Source organism: Sus scrofa, chromosome 18 (genome assembly GCF_054392235.1).
Source record: "Sus scrofa isolate SSC_HxYL_T2T_F1_AM1 chromosome 18, Sscrofa_HxYL_maternal_Yorkshire_Landrace_v2.0, whole genome shotgun sequence".
Classification (NCBI taxonomy): domain Eukaryota; kingdom Metazoa; phylum Chordata; class Mammalia; order Artiodactyla; family Suidae; genus Sus; species Sus scrofa.
Window position 1 is genome coordinate 28,263,987 of NC_139400.1, and position 20,074 is coordinate 28,284,060.

General features: G+C 38.4%; 1 protein-coding gene across 8 annotated transcripts in view; it reads right to left on the minus strand.

Moving 5' to 3' along the window:
• AHCYL2 (adenosylhomocysteinase like 2) overlaps positions 1-20,074 on the minus strand; it is a 172,082-nt gene that overhangs the window by 120,062 nt on the left and 31,946 nt on the right. For 4 of the 8 annotated variants that reach the window (XM_085005482.1, XM_085005483.1, XM_085005480.1 and 1 more), the window contains exon 1: positions 9,403-9,549. The exons of the other annotated variants lie outside the window; for them this stretch is intronic. The gene's annotated coding sequence lies outside the window, so the exon portion shown is untranslated. Of the gene's footprint in view, positions 1-9,402; positions 9,550-20,074 lie in introns of those variants that run through there. 8 annotated transcript variants of the gene reach the window in all.

Sequence of the window (20,074 nt, forward strand, 5' to 3'; positions counted from 1 at the left end):
ATTTACAGGAAATGCAGAAGAGAAAGGAACAAGCTAAAAGGCACCACAGAGAAGCAATCAGCAAAATTCAGACTCAAGGAAACTCTACAAGATAAATGACTCAATTTCTTCAAGAAAAAAATCACACGAGAAAAAGAAAAAGAGAAAGAGATGGAAAGTCAAAAGACAAATCAACCAACTGTACTCTAAAAATTTCAAACATACTGAAAAAAAAAATGTATGTATGACACAATCAGGGAAATGCAAACACTCACTGGGTTTTGCTGCTATTAAAGAATTATTATTAATTTTTAAAGCATGATAATGGAATTACAGATTTATTCAAGCCCTTATCTTTTAGAGGTGTATATGAATACATTTATAGGTGAAATTTTGAATGTTTAGAATTTGCACCCAATAATCTGGGGGGGAGTGGGTAGGGGGAGCACAAGGTGGGTGATGGAGTACATGTTTGACATTGTCTAGCATAAAAAAAACCAAAACATTAAGAAGAAACAGTAAAGGTCGAAATAATGAGAGAAACTATGCATAAAGCACTTAGTCTGTACATCACAAGTACTTATAAAGTTTAATGATTGTATTAGATGACTTCTCAGGTACTTTTCAACTCTGAAAGTCTAAAACTCTATGACCAGATTATCTTTATTTATTTATTTTATTTTATTTTATTTATTATTATTATTATTTTTTTTTTGGTCTTTTTGCTATTTCTTGGTCTTGGGCCGCTTCCGCGGCATATGGAGATTCCCAGGCTAGGGGTTGAATCGGAGCTGTAGCCACTGGCCTACACCAGAGCCACAGCAACTCGAGATCTGAGCCGCGTCTGCAACCTACACCACAGCTCACGGCAATGCCAGATCCTTAACTCACTGAGCAAGGCCAGGGATTGAACCCGCAACCTCATGGTTCCTAGTCGGATTCGTTAACCAATGCGCCACAACGGGAACTCCCAGATTATCTTTAAAAAGGTCATTTTAATCTCTAAAACTCTTTGGTTCTTCCACAGGGATCTGGCTCAATTTTCTTCTCCCACTGGTTAATAATAGCACACAAAAACACTGAACAACAACTACTTTTAAAAAGCACATGAACTGGGATTGACTCCCAGTTCAATGCTTGGAGGTTTTAGCTATACCACCCACTTCAATTCTGGAGTCTGGATGTTATATTGCTTAATTACTAGGTTAAACAGCCAGTACTGACTAAACACATGGAAAATTTTGCTTTATTCACTGGTGTTAACTCTTGTGCTTCTTTTTCCTACACATAGACAGTTTGAGAACAGTGGTCCAGAAGGTCCTGGATATAGAAAGACACTTTCAGGAAGGCCCTGAGATCAAAAGTATTTTTGTAATAATACTAATATGATATTTTCCTTTCTTTATTCTCATCATAACTATCCAGTAAAGTTTCCCAGAGGATAAATGATCTGTAGAAATGCAACAGATCGAATGCAAAAGCAGATATGAAATTCAAGCTGTTTTTAATGAAGCCAGATATCAAAGAAATTTGTGAAAATATAAAACAATGCCTTTTTTCCAATTAAATGTTTTCTTGTTTTGGAAAATATACTTATTCTTCATGAAAATGTTCCTCATGTTAATATGTAGTGGGCTGATTATTTTTCAAATAAACTATGTAAATATTTTTTAAAATTTCTCAGTTCTAAATAAGTAGTAACATATTTACTATTTTTGTCTTAAACAAACCAAAATTGTCAGCTTTAATTCCTAATCAATAAATATTGGTGGATATAACCCTCTCACACAAAAGCTTTTTGGGATTTTCAAATTTTAAGAGTGTGAAGGGGTCCTGAGACCAAAACGTTTGAGAACTACTGAACACACACAACTCTGATTATGTCTGTTACTTTATTATCTTTCATTTACATTTTCTGCTGTATTGCTGCAATTCTTTCATTTGCACCTACAAAGGACACTGGTTTAAAGAGACAGAGGATTACTCCTCATCATTATAAAAAGATATGAAGAATTTAATCCCACAGATTCTACAAGGTCAAGAAGAACATTTCCCTTTGGAGGGAGACTGGCACTTAGTCCAAGAACCCAAGTTCTTTATTTTATAATATTTTTTCCTTTTCATTAAGACTTGCCAAAGCTAGAGTCTTCAATGCCAGTTCCCTGATACCATGGGAAGATATGACAAAACAATCCTTCCTGGTCAGAGTAGGAAAGCTAGTCATCTGAGGACACAGAGAGCTGTTCATTTCCTTGCCTTATGGATTCTCCATTAGGAATCTATGCACTGACCTCTGCCCAAATCTTCCAACAAAAACTTAAAAGTTTAATTCAGTTCACCAAACTTGCATGAGCTCTTGAAGAAATGACTCAAGGAAACCACAGATAGGAGAGAGAGAAAAGAATGTAGTCCTAAAAAGCTGATGCTGGCTATAAATACACACTTACAAATATACATATAAATGAAAACACTTAGAGTCGGCTGTTCCATCCTCACTAACCCTTGAACAGCAGTGCACCCTTCTAAGTCATTCTTCTAATCTTTTACACTCTAAGGCTTTCTTTTTTTTTTGGCCACACTGGCATGCAGAAGTTCCCAGCCCAGGGATCGAACCCATGCCACAGCAGTGAACCGAGCAGCTGCAATGACACCACCAGATCCTTAACCTGTTCAGCCACAAGAGAACTTCTCCAAGGCATTTTTTAAAATAAAAGTATAGTTGATTTACAATGTTGTGTTAGTTTCTGGTGTACAACATATATTCAGTTATATATATGTGCTTTTTAAATATTCATTTCCATTATGGTTTATTATAGGATATTGAACATAGTTCCCTGTGCTATTAGTAGGACCTTGTTTGTTTGTTTTTTTCATTTTTTAAAATGATTTTTATTTTTTCCATCATAGCTGGTCTTTTTTTTTTTTTTAATCTATACTATATACAGTAGTTTGTATCTGCTGATCCCAAACTCCTAACCAAGAGAATTCATGTCCTTATTAATTCCCTTAAACTATTTAGCTAGAATACAGTCTTCCTAACCCAGAGAAATCTTGAAAATAAATTATTTATAGTAAAAGTATTCAAACTGGAGTTGCTGTCATGGCACAGCAGAAACTAATCCGACCGGGAACCATAAGGTTGTGGGTTTGGTCCCTCGCCTTGCTCAGTGGGTTAAGGATCTGGTGTTGCCGTGAGCTGTGGTGTAGGTCGCAGACACAGCTCAGATCTGGCATTGCTGTGGCTCTGGCGTAGGCCAGCAGCAACAGCTCCGATTAGACCCCTAGCCTGGGAACCTCCATATGCCGTGGGTGCAGCCCTAAAAAAGACAAAAAGGCAAAATAAATAAATAAAAGTATTCAAATCGAATAATATACTAACTAGGCTAGAGGACAGTGCTAATAAAAAAATTAATTTTTATTTTTTGTTTGGCCACACCGACAGCATGCAGAAGTTCCTGGGCTAGGGATCAAACTTGTGCCACATCAGCAACCCAAGCCACAGCAGTGACAATGCTGGGTCCTTAACCTGCTGAGCCACCAGGGAATTCTACCCCCCCCCAACCCTTTTTAAAAATGGCTCCATTGTAAAAGGGTTTAAAAATATTTAAATGATTTTAATACTTGGATCTCTGCTTGTTTGTTAAAGCCTCAGGATGTGTCTATTCTTGGGAGGCTTCTTCCCTGAGGACCAAACTAGACCAGATTAGAAGATTGATTTTAAAGTAAAAAATGACCACCTGATGCTATTTGGAAGCTAATATGGAACAAGACAGTGATATGAGTTCAGGTCTCAGGGCCTGTATTACAAGAAGTATTGCTCTATTCACTCGATCATAGAACACAATAAATCTCTTTGTTTTAAAGATAAGCACTGAACTCTACTAGAATCAAAGCTAAAGGAATTATCTAAAAACATCTTAAATATAAAACTTTAGGATCTTAAAACTTTTGAAAAGAAGGTGAAGTTTAACTCGTCTGGAAAATTCTAATCACTACTTTACCTATGACAAATAAACTTGTTTGATTTATATATTTATCACAAAACACTTTAAGTACATTAAAAAGTACAGAAAATAGAGGCCTTCTATTTCCAGTCAATATGGAAACAGGTAAAGGATTTACCTACCTGCCTCAAACAAACAAAAGAACAGACAAAATATATGACACAACAGGTTTGAAGATACTGTTGCTGAGACAATGAATGAAGGACAGTGATCCTCGAGGAAGAAGCAAAGTGAGTTCTATGAATCCCTCGGCTTACTACCTTGAGACTATTTCCAGGGCATAGGTCAGGGAAGAAGAATCCAGACTCACTTAATTGAGATGAAGCTGAAACTGCAGCAACACAGAGTGCTGGAGAAAAGAGGGCTGTACAGTGACAACACTCTGGAGAGATACATGTTCAGTATACCTTCAAGTACTTCACAGAGTACTGATCAGTAAGTGACCACATGTAAGGAACCATTCAAAGGATTAGAGAGAACACTAACTGGCTCTTAAACACAAAAGGAATAATGCCTGTTCCTACCAATCATAATGGAAAACCTCATAATTTAAGGGCCCTGGGTAGAGTATTCAGAAGAGTGTTGAAGAATAATTACCAAAGACGGAAAACTGCTCTGGCTCCACCTAACAAATCTTAAGAGCAAGACCAGAAAGAGTCCAACTACATCAATAAATTAACTGACATGTAACAAACAACAAGATTCAGTACCCAACAAGGTAAAATTCACAACATCTGGAATCCAAGCAAGTTTACCAGCATGTAAAGAATCAGGAAGATACGAGCCATAAAAGGAGAAAAAAATGATCAGCTGAAACCAAGAGAGAATTGACACAAATGTTAGAATCAGCAAACAGAAGCATTAAAACAGTTATTATACCTGCATTCTATATTCAAAAAACTATGTATAAATATGGGGGAGATATATATATATATATATATATATATATATATATTTTTTTTTTTAAAAGGGCTAAGTCGAACTTCTGTAGATAATATATACAGTCTCTGAGATGAAAAACTCAATGGATAGGATTAACAGCAGATTAAAAAAAATAATAAGAAATTAATGAACTAAAGATACAACAAAAGAAACTCTCCAAAATGTACTAGAGAAGAAAAAAGGGGAAAAAATACCATCAGTGAGTGTGGGAGTCCTTTAAGCAGCCTAATATATATGTAATTTTAATTTCTTGAAGGAGAGGGAAGAAGGACAAAAAAAAATATTTGAAAAATAATCACCAATTTTTCCAAATTTGATAAAAACAATATACTCATAGGTCCAAGATGCTCAATAAACCTCAAGAACAAGAACACTGGGAAAACTACATCAATAACATAATAATCAAATCATATAAATCACTGGTAAAAAGCCAGTCTTAAGCAGCCAGTATGTGTAACTGGGTCACCATGTGGTAGAGTAGAAAACTGACAGAACACTGTAAACCAGCTACAATGAAAAAAAATAAAAATCATTATATTTTTTTAAAAAAAGCAGGCAGAAAAAAAAAGACATTATATGTAGATTATATAGAGAGGAACAAATATAAGGATAGGAGCAGATTCTCATCAGAAATAATAAAAACCAACAGTGAAGCAACAGCTTTAAAGGAATTAAAAAAAAAAAAAAAAAAAAACCTGTCAACCTAGAATTCTATACACAGCAAAAAATTTCTTTCAAAAATAAAGGTGAGGAGTTCCTGTTGTGGCTCAGTGGTTAATGAATCCGACTAGGAACCATGAGGCTGCAGGTTCGATCCCTGGCCTTGCTCAGTGGGTGGAGGGTCCGGCGTTGCCGTGAGCTGTGGTGTAGGTCGCAGACACAGCTCGGATCCCATGTTGCTGTGGCTGTGGTGTAGGCCGGCGGCTACAGCTCCGATTAGACCCCTAGCCTGGGAACCTCCATATGCCAGGGGAGCAGCCCTAGAAACGGCAAAAAAAAAAAGAAAAAAACCACACACAAAAAACAAAAAACAAAAAAAAAGGTGAAATAAAAACATTTTCTGTTACGCAAAAGAATTCATTACCATTATGCCAACATCAGAAGAAATGTTAAAATACACCTTTAAGTAGGATTGTACCAGATGAAAATCTGAATCTGCACAAAGAAATGAAGAGTATCAGAAAGAGTAACTATATGGGTACTTATAAGATTTTTTTCTTATTATTTAAATCTTTTTCTAAGATAGTTTATTGTTGATACAAAAGTAAAAACAAGATGGCCGGGTTAGTAATAAAAGGAGAAAATAAATGACAAAAATAGCATAAAGGCTGAGAGGGAAGAAAGAGTAATTCTTCTATTGTCTAATACTATAGTAAACTTTTTTTAAGCTTACTGTAAACTTTTTATGCTGTAGGTGAAGTGGTATAACACTGTTTAAAGGCAAACTGTGATATGCTGAAGATGTATACTACAAACCAGATTTAAAGCAATCATAAAAACAAAACTAAACCAAAAGCTGCCAACAAAAGAATAAAATGATAAAAATTAACCAATTAAACCTAAATAAGACAGAAAGAAAAAAATGGAACTAGAACAGATGAGACAAATAGAAAACAAACAGCAAGATGGTAGAGTTAAACCTTAACCATAACAAAAATCACTTTAAATATAAGAGGTTCAAACAAATTGAGTAAAAAAGAGATTATCAAATGCATTAATAAAGCAAATCTCAACTATATGTTTTTTGGTTTTGTTTTTTTTTTGCTTTTTAGGGCCATACCCTCAGCATATGGAGGTTCCCAGGCTAGGGGTCTCATCGGAGCTGTAGCCACCAGCCTATACCACAGCCAGAGAAATGCTAGATCCGAGCCATGTCTGAGACCTACACCACAGCTCACAGAAACGCCGGACCCTTAACTCACTAAGCAAAGCCAGAGATTGAACCCACAATCTCATGGTTCCTAGACAGATTCATTTCTGCTGCGCCATGATGGGAACTCCTCAATTACATGCCAAATACAATTGTTAGAATGGCTAAAAATAAAGACTTCTGATACCAAAAATTGATAAAGATGTAGAGGTACTCAAAATTTCCTATATCACTGGTGAGAATGTAAAATGGCAAACCACTTGGGAAAACAGTTTGGTAGTTTCTTAAACATAAACTTAGATGATGAAACTATTATATTCCTAGATTTTTAAAGAAGAGGAATGAAAGCATATGTCTACAAACACTTCCACACAAATGTTAAGAACAGCAATATTTATAATAGCCCCAAGCTGGAACTAACCCAAATGTCTGTCAACAGATGAAAAACAAAATGCGGACTAGCCATACAATGGAATACTACTAAGCAATGAAAAGGAATGAGTTGTTGACTGATAACAATTTGAATGAATCTCAAAATGATGACGCTAAGTGAGTGAAACATAATATCCCTTCCCTCTTAAAAAAAGAGTACATACTGAATGATTATACTTACATAAAATTCTAGAAAATGCAAACTCATCTATTGTTATATAAAGTAGATCAGTGATTGCCTAGGGGTGAGGTTAGGTGGGGGGAAGGGACAAAAGACTTCAGAGGTGATAGATATATTCCTTATCTTAATTGTGATGACAGTTTCACAGTTGAATGCCTGTGTCAAACTTTTTGCCTTGCCTGCAGTATGTGGAAGTTCCTGGACCAGGGATCAAACCTGCACCAGAGCAGCAAACCAAGCCCCAGCAATAACAATGCTGAATCCTTAACTTGCTGCACCACCAGGGGAACTTCTGTGCCTCTTTTCTATGGGGTAGATTTTTATTTATAATTCAATAACTTTAATGATCAAAGGTCTACTCAGGTTTCCAGCTCTTCTTGAGTCAGTTTTGCTAAGTTACTTTTATTTCTAATTTCTTTTCTTTTTTTCTTTTTTCCTTCTTTTTTTTTTTTGCTTTTTAGGGCCACACTTGTGGCATATGGAGGTTCCCAGGCTAGGGGTCCAATTGGAGCTACAGCTGCCAGCCTACACCACAGCCACAGCAAGGCCAGATCCGAGCCACATCTGGAACCTACACCACAGCTCATGGCAACACTGGGTCCTTAACCCACTGAGCGAGGCCAGGGATTGAACCTGCAACCTCATGGTTCCTAATCGGATTAGTTTCCACTGTGCCATGATGGGTGTATTTTAACATTTCTCTAATTTCTATTATTACTTCTTCTTTGACCTTTGATTTACTGAGAGCATGCTTTTTAATTTCCAAATAAATAATTTTGATCATTTTTTAGTTAAATTTCAATCTTAACTGAAGTAAGAGGACATAGTCTGCATAGTACCATTCACTAGTTTTGTTGAGATCTACTTTATGAATTTGGTATGCATTCAATTTTTTTAAAAACTACTTAAAAAGAGAGTATATTCTCATATATTAAGTGCAGGACTCTGTACAAGCCCACCAAATCAAGCTTGTTGGCTGTTTCTTCAACTCTTCTCAAATTTTTTATCTGTTTGGCCACCATAAAAACAAAAACAAACAGATTTATCTTTTTCTTATAACTGTATTTATGTATTTTCTTCCTGTATTCTGTCTATATATTTTGAGGCCCTACTATTGAATGCATAAGGATTTGGCATTATTATAGCTTCCTTTTACAACTTTTTGTGATGATTTTAAACTCTAATAATAATGTTTCCCTTCAAGTTAGTTTTGCCTACTATTACCTGTAGGCCAGCTTTCTCTTAGAATATCTTTCATACCTTTACTTTCAATCCCTGATTCCTTATGTTTCATTAGGTTTGTCTCTTACAAACTGCATAGAGCTGGATTATTTTCTATTCAATCTGACAATGTTTCAGTTATCTATTACTGCATAAAAAACTACCCCCAAACAGTGGTAAACAATGACCATTTATTATTCTCATGATTCTGTGGGCTAGAAATTCTAGTAGGGCACAGCAGAGACAGCATGTCTCTGATTCACAATGTCTGGGACCTCAGATGGGATGGATGACACATGGATGAAGGTGGCTGAGATGTCTCAAGAGGAGCTATCTGTTTAAGACCTCAGTTCTTCTCTCCAGTAATATTTACTAAGGCTGGACTGTCCAACATGGCTCCTTCACACACTCAAATGGCTGACAGTTGACGCTAGATTTCTGCTAGTAGCTCACTGAGGCTATCAACCAACGTCTACACGTGTCCTCTCCATTTGGACTGGGTTTCTCACAGTATGATGCCTGGATTCTGAGAGCAAGGATTCCAAGAGACATAAGCAGAAGCTACAAGGCTTCTTACGACCTAGCCTCAGAAGTCTCATTCAACTGGTCAAGCAAGCCACTAAAGCCAGCACAGATTCAAGCGGAGGAGAAGAATAGACTCCATCTCTGAATGGCAAGAAGGGAAGACATTGACAATGGCCACTTTGGAGACAAAGCTACCACAAACCACCCTCTGGCCCCAAAAAGTCCCTTCACATGCAAAATACACTCACCCTCTCCTAAGACCTTCAAAAGTCTCATCTCATTATGGCATCAGCTTGATGTCCAGAATCTTGATATCTAATTCAGGTCCAGGTGTGATTGAGGTTCCTCAGATGCAGTTCCTCAGGTACAGCTACTGGAGTATAATTCCTCTTGATCTGAATAAAGAGATAAATTATCTGCTCCCACACACCCAATATAAAAACGTACAATAGTGAGACTGACTCAGGATAACCACAATAGACACTCCATTTAAAATACAAAGAAAAGGGGCAAGGAAGAGGAGATACATAGCAGTTATTTTTCCACAGCAATACTGAGATTTAATCAGACACATATCAGCAGTTTCTTGGTCACAGCTCAGTTCTACTCTCTGAAAGTGATTCTTCCAAACTCTTGGATCCACCCTGAGTCACCCTTCCTTTTACATAAAAAATGGTTGATATTTGCAATGAAGTAGCCTTCTCAGCCTGCTTCCTACCTGTAGATGGTTGAGAAGTCCAGAAGCCTATTTTTTTATTCTTTTTTTTCCTTTTTAGGGCGGTACCTGTAGTATATGAAGTTCCTGGGCAAGGGGTTAAATTGGAGCTGCAGCTGCTGGCCTGTACCACAGCCACAGCAACATGGGATCCAAGCCACATCTGCAATTTATGCCGCAGCTTGTGGCAATTCCAGATCCTTAACCCACTAAGTGAGGCCAGGGATTGAACCTGTATCCTTATGGATACTAGTCCGGTTCATAACCCACTGAGCCACACATGAGAACCCCCAAAAGCCTATTTTTATGCTTTATTGTCTCTGTTCCTTTGAATCCATGCTGAATTGGTATAGTTTATTCAAAATCCTGCAGATTTCCTATGAATCTTACAGGGGGTTCACTCCAGTAGACAGAGCCATACCCACCTTCTCTATTTTAATTCCTGTGCAAGGCTACTGTAAGAAAACACCCTTAAAATCCTTAGAAGCCTTCTTGTTTAACTAAGAAGATCTAGGAGATGTTCCCTCAAGATCTTTAGATATCTTGTTATCTAGCTAAAGGTTCTATGAGGCACTACATTCAATCTTTCCAAAGTCTTAACAGTGGATTTATAGTTGCATCCTTGAGATATTTACATTGAGGCCATGTTTTTATTGGCAGCATGTTGACTTTTTTTTTTTTTTTTTTTTTTTTTTTTTTGGATAAGGCTGCACCTGCGGCATATGCAAGTTCCTAGGCTAAGGATCTAATTGGATCTGCAGCTGAGGCCTTCGCCACAACCACGGCAACACTGGATCCTTAACCCACTAAGCTAGGCCAGGGATCAAACCCCCATCCTCAGGGAGATTATGTCAGGTTCTTAACCTGCTGAGTCACAAAGGGAACTCTAGCATGTTGAATTTAATCTTTGTCCTGAAGCCATTTCTTTAGAAGTCACTGGCTATCTGGAGCAACTGGGGATGATAAAAAGTTTTATTTCCCAACATAACAAATCGTGGGTTAAAAATATTTCCCCTCTAAGTTCTGCTTTAAAACTGAATAGCTCATTTTTTAGCTCATTCATGTTTGTATTTGCACCTTAGGCAATTAGAAGAAGCTAGATAATACTTTTCAACATCCTGCCCAGAAAACTCTATCTTCTGTGTTACCACACATGACAATGTTATTAATAAACCTTGAACCACTATGACCAGGTAATAAAGGCTGCCTTTTATCCAGCCTCCAGTAATACTTTTCTGTGTTTCAAGCCTTTACTAACAAGTCTCCCCAGGGTCCCTCCAGCTTCTACCCACTACCAACTCCCAAAGCCAATGCATATTTTGGGTTACAGCAGTACCTCATTTCCAGGAAACAAATTCTGTTCAGATTATCTATTACTACAAACTACTCCAAAGCTTACTGGCATAAAATGACAACCATTTTATTATGTTCATAATCCTGAGGGTCAGGAATTCACACAGGGTATAATAGGAATGGTTTGGTTCTGTTCCATGACACCTGGGGCCTTGGGTAGTGTGGCTCTAATGGCTGAAGATGACTAAACTGGGTCCATATGCCTGGCTTTTTCTCCATGTGATGTCTACTGTGACTGGCATGTCCAAGATGATTGCTTCACTCACTTATATGACTGGCAGTTGATGCTGGCTGTTGGCTGGGAGCTCAGCTGGGCCTCTCCATCTGGCATGAGCTTCTTACAGCATGACAGCTAGGTCCCCAGATTGAGTGTTCCATGAGAGAACATTCCAAAAAAGAATGTACAAAAAGGCTAGATGGAAGTTGCAAAACTTCTTCTTCTTTTAAACAATAATTCTTACTTTATTTGTTTTTCTTGGCCACGCCCACAGCATGCAGAAATTCTAGGGCCAGGGGTTGAACCAATTCCACAGCAGTGACCAATGCCAGATCCCTAACCTGCTGTACCACAAGAGATTCCAGAAGCTGCAAAACTTCTCATGACCTAGCCCTGAAAGTTCTAGAATGTTAATTCTGGGTACATTCTATGTCAAACAAGTCACTAAAGCCAGGCCAGATTCAAGATGAAAGGAGAAAATAAACTCCACCGGTAGGTAGGAGGATGGCATACATGTCAGCCATCTTGGAAGCATGCTGTAACAGTGACTCTGTCTTTTAACTGGTGAGTGTAATTCATTTACTTTACCATGGTTATTGATGCGTGTGGATTTATTTCTACCATCTTTTACTGTTTTTTATTTATCCCATCTTTTTTATGATATTTACCACATTTTTGATTCCTGTTTTCTATGAGATTGAACAAGTATACAAATCATAAACTCAATAAATTATCACTTAGTGACAACAACCATGTAACTACCACCAAGGTCAGGAAATGCAATGTTACCAGCACCCTGGAAACGTCCCCCATCCCCCCTCCCTAATCACGATCCCTTCTCTTTTCCTCAAAGATTACTATCATGACTTTTAACACCATATGTTAGAGTTTTTAAGCTTCATGTGTATGAAACCATGTAGTATGTACTCTTTTGCTGGCTTCCTTCATCCAGCATTATCATCACTCGACCCTGATCTTGGGTATACCAGCAATTTATTCATTTCCATGGCTTTAGAGTATTCCATTGCATGAATACACCACAATTTATCCATTCTACCATTGATATTGTCCTTTGAATTTTAAAGTTCAATGACTATGTTCTTAAAAGTTCCAGTCTTCAAAAACTCTAACAATATATCAATGGTGACGAGATATTATTCGAGAAAGCACTTTCCAAGGCCACCACACATCCGTTGTCCAAATAAAAAAATCTTTAGAACACCTTTAGCTGTGAGAATCCCATGAGGATATTCCTATAGGGAAGTTTTGCATTTGCTTCATCCAGATGCCATGGGGCTATCACTAATTCAGGACTATTTATATGTTAATTTCTCAGCTTTCCCTGAGCTGCAGAGAAACCAAAGTTACAGCAGGACAAGTCCATGGAAACAAATTCTCAGAACTGGGTTTTTTTGTTCTGTTTTGTTTTGTTTTGGCTTTTTAGGGCCACACTTGTGGTATATGGAGGCTCCCAGGCCAGGGGTTTAATGGGAACCATAGCCGCCGGCCTACACCACAGCCAGAACAATGCCAGATCCCTAACCCACTGAGCAAGGCCAGGGATCGAACCCGCAACCTCATGGTTCCTAGTCAGATTCATTTCTGCTGTGCCATGACGCAAACTCAAGAAAAAACTTTTTTACCTAAAGTTCACAGTATGGACAAACTTCCTTGATATCTACATCACCAAAGAGATGTTTTTCCACATCAAATTTTCAGTGCTATGGCAAACTTTTGAGGAACTAGCTTTATGGAGGGAGGCAGGAAAGTCTCTTGTTACTGTATGGCTGTTAAAATGGAAACCTCTTGGTTATCTAGGGCAGCCATAGCTTTAGCTCACATACCTACCACTTCGGTTTTAAATACCCTCTTCATTTTCTGCACCTGAGAATTTTCCTTCCTTTTTTTTTCCCACGAGCTCAGCTATTGGACTTAAAATAACATTTATTATAGTTTATCTGTCATTTGACTAGGAATTTTTAGTGCCCTTTTGCCTCTCGTTAAATGTAAAGCATATGACAGGAAAACAAACAAAGACCATAGGAAGCAAAACTCAAAAAGAGGAAAAAAAGAAAAAACTTCTGCCTTTTATCACAGACAGGACAGAGCACTCACAGATCCAAGGTTACCTGCACTAAGAAGAGCCTAATTAAAGGAATGCATATACTTTGCTATCGTATCTGCATCTCTTTGTGCTCCAGTGGTTAATGGAAGAGGACACTATACCAAAGGAGTCCTAAGCACAACTGACAGCACATCTAGAAGGCAGAATCCTTCAATCAGGGTGACTTGGATACAATGAGGAAGGGTCTTAGGGAACTGAAAAATAAAGTATTAAGATATACCTAAAAGTCTCCTAATGGGCTTCATCTTCTTTTCAATAAACTTTGACTTCTCCCCTACCAAGTACTATATAATTACATCCGCAGGAATAAAGACAGCCTGAGTAAAAAACTTTCATCAGTAGTGTAAGTGAAAACACTATTCAGCTAGTAAGTGAGTAGTTAGGGGAGAAAATGGAAATAAGAAACAGTAAATGAAATCCAGACACTAGGACAACATCAATAAAGAATATCTTTTAATGTCTAAAAATCCATGTAATACCACAAATTACTTGTTTGACATATGCTATGTACAAAGCATTGTATTTAATGATAGGGTACAAATATAAATTAAGAATCAAGCAAATTCATCACATAAGAGAGAGCTATAAACATTGTAAACTTTAAAGTTACCTCTAGGGAGTTCCCTTCGTGGCTCAGTGGTTAACGAACCCAACTAGTAACCATGAGGTTGTGGGTTCAATCCCTGGCCTTGCTCAGTGGGTTAAGGATCCGGCGTTGCCATGAGCCGTGGTGTAGGTTGCAGACACGGCTCAGATCCCGCGTTGCTGTGGCTCGGGCGTAGGCCGGTGGCTATGGCTCTGATTCGACCCCTAGCCTAGGAACCTCCATATGCAGCGGGAGCAGCCCAAGAAATAGCAAAAAGACAAAAAAAAAAAAAAAAAAAGAATGTCCAGAACTAGTAAATATATAGAGACAGAAAATAGATAAGTGGTTGCCTGGAGATGGCATGGGGGTGGGGGTGGAGTGGGATAAGCAGGGAATGACTACTGCAAAGTTCCTTTGGAGGAAACAGAAAATGTTTTAAAACTAGATTATGGTGATGGCTATACAACTCTGTAAACATACAAAAACCACTGAATTATACACCTTAAATGAGGGAACTTTACAGTATGGAATTTTACCTCAATAAAGCTATTTTAAAAAAGAGGTCTGGAGTTCCCATTGTGGCTCAGTGGAAACAAATCTGACTAGCATCCATGAGGACTCAGGTTCGATCCCTGGCCTTGCTCAGTGGGTTAAGGATCTGGCATTGCCATGAGCTGTGGTGTAGGTCACATTCGTGGCTTGGATCTGGCGTAGGCCAGCAGCAACAACTCCAATTAGACCCCTAGCCTGGGAACCTCCATATGCTATGGATGCAGCCCCAAAAAGACAAAAGACAAAAAAAGAAAAAAAAAAAACCAGTCTATTTATTTTCATAGAGGTTTTGTTTTATTTTGTTTTTTGGCGGTGCCCACAGCACACAAAAGTTCCTAGGCCAGGGAGCGAACCTGTGCCATAGCTATAACCAGAGCCACAGCAGTGACTTAACCCGCTTAGCCACAAGGGAACTCCAAAAAAAGGTCTTTGTATTTTCAAAAAGTTAGAACATTCTACCAAAAGAGAAATTTAGCTTACCAAGCAATGTTCAAGATCTTATTTATTTGTTTGTTTAAACAAATAAAACAGTGAAGTCCATCATTAATGCTGTCTCCAAAGAAGCATAAACCCTGCCCCAACTCTCTAATGCCTCCTTTGAAAGTTACAGCTTTTTAATACATATAGATCATTTCCACCTGGTCATACCACGATACTCTACCAAGGTGAATTTCTTTAGGGTCTAGCCGATAAAAACACTATCCTCAAGACAGCATAAGGATTTAAAAATCACCTCACAACTGCCAAAATTCGGACTTGGAAATTACTAATTTAAATTAGAACTTAGAGTAAAAGGAGAGTAGAATGAAATAGCAAGTCTGTCTAAAAGTCTTCAAAAGAAATTATTTCTCACTTTCACTCTCTCTAGATGTTCCCCATCAATTTTTTCTTAAAATAGATAATGTGATGCCTTCAGTGCTTTTTTTCCCACGTTATAAGGACTGTGAAATAACTAGGTGGTACTACCATTCATCCAATCATAAATGACAAAAAACTCATCTTCCTCTCATAACACAGAGCATCTACCTAAACACACAAATGTCACCAAATTCCATGAATTCTATCTTAATATTTCTCTTACTATAGCTCCTCTTCTCTATTTTCTTAGGTCAGGCCCCACCCTCTCTTACTTAGGTCACCAAAACAGCCTGATTATTCTCTTTGCCTTCAATACTAGCTTCACCCCCATCGCCAATGTATTATCCACACTATAGTTCAAATCTAATAAGGCTACCATGATCTCAATAAACCGGACGGCTTGCTTCCTGCATGCACACACACGCATCTCTCTCCCACGCCCCCTCCTTCCTTCCCTCCCTTCAAACTAAACTGATACTTTAAATTAAACTGATATCTTCTGTTCATGTTACTTTTTTTTATTTTCACTCAAAACATAATGATCATTTCTTGGAGTTCCCGTGGCTCAGTGGTTAACGAACTAGGAACCATGAGGTTGTGGGTTCGAACCCTGCCCTTGCTCAGTGGGTTAAGGATCCAGTGTTGCCATGAGCTGTGGTGTAGGTCGCAGACGCGGCTTGGATCCCGCGTTGCTGTGGCTCTGGCATAGGCCAGTGGCTACAGCTCTGATTCTACCCCTAGCCTGGGAACCTCCATATACCGAGGGAGTGGCCCAAGAAATGGCAAAAAGACCAAAAAAAATAATAATAATAATGATCGTTTCCCTTTCTCATTAAATATACTCGTGCAACATAATTTCTGATGGCTGAATATTATTACATGTATGGGTGTACCATATTTTTCTATGTCTTCACAACTTAATATATTCATGCTGCATAGTAAACAAAAAAGTTTCTCTTCAACATTGTCTCTTGCTTACCTTTCCTTTAAAATCTATTTATATCTAAAATTAAAATTAAGCTATATATGTGTGTATATATATATATATAGATATATATACATTTTTTGCTTTTCAGGGCCACACCTGCAGCATATGGAAGTTTCCAGGCTAGGGGCTGAATTGGAGTTGCAGCTGCTGGCCTACACCACAGCTCACAGCAATGACAGATCCTTAACCCACCAAGCAGGGTCAGGGATCAAACCCATGTCCTCATGGATACTAGTCGGGTTCGTTACTGCTAAGCCACTATGGGAACTCCAAGCTATTTTTGTTAATGTAAAATAAAATCATCTGAGTTTCATATCTTTTATAGCATTAATGGTATTTATTACATTCTAATTTGAGTATTACATGATTTATTAATTCTACTCTATTTTCACCCTCTAAATGTATATATTTTATTCAGCTTTGGTTGCCTCCTCCCCCACCCTTCCTACCACAGCATCTAATTTAGTACCATTATTAAATACTCAATGATATGGGTGATTTTCCAGATAAGGTGACCCTGCTAAAACTATTGTCAGCTATGCTATTATCTAGATCCCTCTGAGATGACTTTTTAGTTCAGCCCTCTTCCAAGGTATGGTTCCTTTGCATTTCCTTGTATTCTGTGAGTTACCCCTATTATCCTTATAATATCCACCTCCCCCCACCCACCCCTTTCTTTTTTTGCAACCAAAGAAACCTGATTAAAGGCTAGAACACTTTGTAATCACTCAACAGACATTTGTTTGTTGAGCAAAACAGTGAATGAATGTTATGAAAGCCAATTAAATGTGCACTGAGAAGGAAGAAAAGGATATAGGAATGTACTGAAACGGGAACATACTAACTACACCTACAGTAAGTCTCCAACCCAAAACAGTTAGCCTCATTTTGGACAACTTTTCCCGATTGCTCCCATCCTTACAGTTGTTCTTGCCACCGGCTTTGAAGTCATCCTTAATGCCTCTCTTTCTTTTAGCCACTCATTGAATTCATTCATATTTCCTGTTTGCTCTACCTTCAATATATATGCAGAACTTAACCTCTTCTCCCATCTTCAGGAGTATCACCTGGTCCAAACTATCATCATCTCTCATCTGGTTACTGCAATGACCTCCCAACTGGTCCCCTTGCTATCACCCTGACCTCCTTCAGTCTATTCTCCACTTTGCAGCCGGAATGATCTTGTTAAAACTTAGGTCAGATCATGCCCCTCTGCTCAAAATCTTCCAAAGGTTTCCTACCTCACTTAGAGCAACGCCAAAGCCTAAAATCCTTAATATGACATATTGAGACCATATGATCTATCTCCCTTACCTGCTGGTTTCATCTCTACAACTGCCCCCCGCCCCCCCTTTCTCTACTCCAGACACACGGGCCTCCTTGCTATTTCTTAAAATCTCCTGGTATACCGCTCGTCAGGAGCTCTGCACTTGCCATACTCTGCCAGAATATTACTCCTTCATTCTCTTATAAAAAGCAACTCCTTTAAGGTCATGTCATTCAACTATACCATCTCTTCCCCTCCTGGTTACTGCCTCTCTTACTCTAATCACACTAAATTCCACCATTAACATAGGTTTACTAGATAAATAATAGGTATAAGTGGAAGTTGTTGGATGTGGCTTCTGAAAAAGTCTTTTTTTTTTTTTTTTTTTTTTTTGTCTTTTGCCTTGCTCTCTTCCTCCTTCTTGCTGGCTATAATTTAGAAATAATGCTTTGAGCTCCAGCAGTCATCTTAAACCATAGGAGAGTCCCTGAGAAGGAGTTCCTGCTATGGCACAGTGAGTTACAAATCGGACTGCAGCAGCTCTGCTCACTGTGGAGATGCAGGTTCAATCCCCAGCCTGGCGCATTGGTTTAAAGGATTCAGTGTTGCCACAGCTCCAGCGTAGGTCGATGCTGGGCCTCAGATTCTACCCCTGGCCCAGAACTTCCTATGCTGCAGCTGCAGCCACTAAAAAAAAAAAAAAAAAAAATTGACCCTAGGGTTGGAAACAACATACTAAGAATGATGGAACACAATGACAGAAGTTTGGGGTCCCTAATCTTTGGGAAGCTACGACACCAATCTTGTAATCCTTATTTCTGTAGTTCTTTATAAATTAAATACAGTACATACATTCTGAGGGTTACAGCTGAGTAGAATGAATAAATCATTTATATAATTTACTCAGAATATAATAAATGCTGTAAAAGATGTGAAACGATGATTTTATATGACCAAATCTAGCATATTTTATGAGAAAATAAACCCATGTGCATATAAGACATTGTTATTGGCAGTTAGTGTCACATGAGGTTAAATCTAAGTAGTACAGATTTTTCTGGTGCACATTACCCAGGATTCTGTTAATAAAGGAAGTAGAAACTGAACACTGAGATAGACACCTTAGAAGTTCTTCAACACTGGGTGATTTTAATACTGCACAGATGGCCCATTAAGACCTTGGCCTTGGAGTTCCCGTCATGGCTCAGTGGTTAACGAATCCTACTAGGAACCATGAGGTTGTGGGTTCGATCCCTGCCCTTGCTCAGTGGGTTAAGGATCCGGCTTTGCCGTGAGCTGTGGTGTAGGTTGCAGACGTGGCTCGGATCCCGTGTTGCTGTGGCTCTGGCGTAGGCCGGTGGCTACAGCTCCAATTAGACCCCTAGCCTGGGCACCTCCGTATGCCATGGGAGCGGCCCTAGAAAAAGGCAAAAAGATAAAAAAAAAGACCTTGGCCTTGAAGTTCCCTTACCTTATCTCTAATGATATTTTCCTTCTTTTTACCTCAGTCAACCGGTAGCAAGGTCACACTCCAAATCTTATCAACACCAGAAATTATTACATCTCCAAAATAGCTAATTTGTATATTCTGCTCTCCTTTTAGCTTACTTGTTTAATTCTCCTATTATGACCTCACATTGACTTTAGCTCACTGATCCTTCTATTTTCAATCTTTTGGCCATCTCCTTTATTCCCTTTCCTTCTTAACCATGGTTCCTTATCCTTATATTCCATGAATCATCATTTTAATAACACTCTTTACATCTTCTGGGCTCCATACCCACAAAGCCAATTTGTCTACTAGTCATCTCCATTTAGATGTTCCACAGAGACTTCAAATCCAACATGTCTAAAACTAAGATATCTTCTCTTACCACCTGTTTTACCTCCCGTGTTGTGAATGGCATCACCATCCACCCAAATGTCCTAACTAGCCATACCGCTCTTCCCCGTCTTTTACTCCTCCCCACAATAATCAGGACCTGATTCTACATCTGGCATAACTCTAAAAAAAAATTCATCTTTCCACACCCAATTCTAGACTTCTAGTTTGTGCTTCCATATCTGAAACAGATTACTAACCATTCTTTTTGCATAAGGTACTAACTGTTCTTCCTGCTTCTACCCTGATGCATTCTCCCCATTCTCTGTACTGCATCCAAAGTAATCTAAAATGCAAATTCAATCATGGCACTCTCCTACTAGCTTAGAGATACAAAGGAAAGTTTCAGGAAACAGGGCAGCACAAGGTAGTGCAGA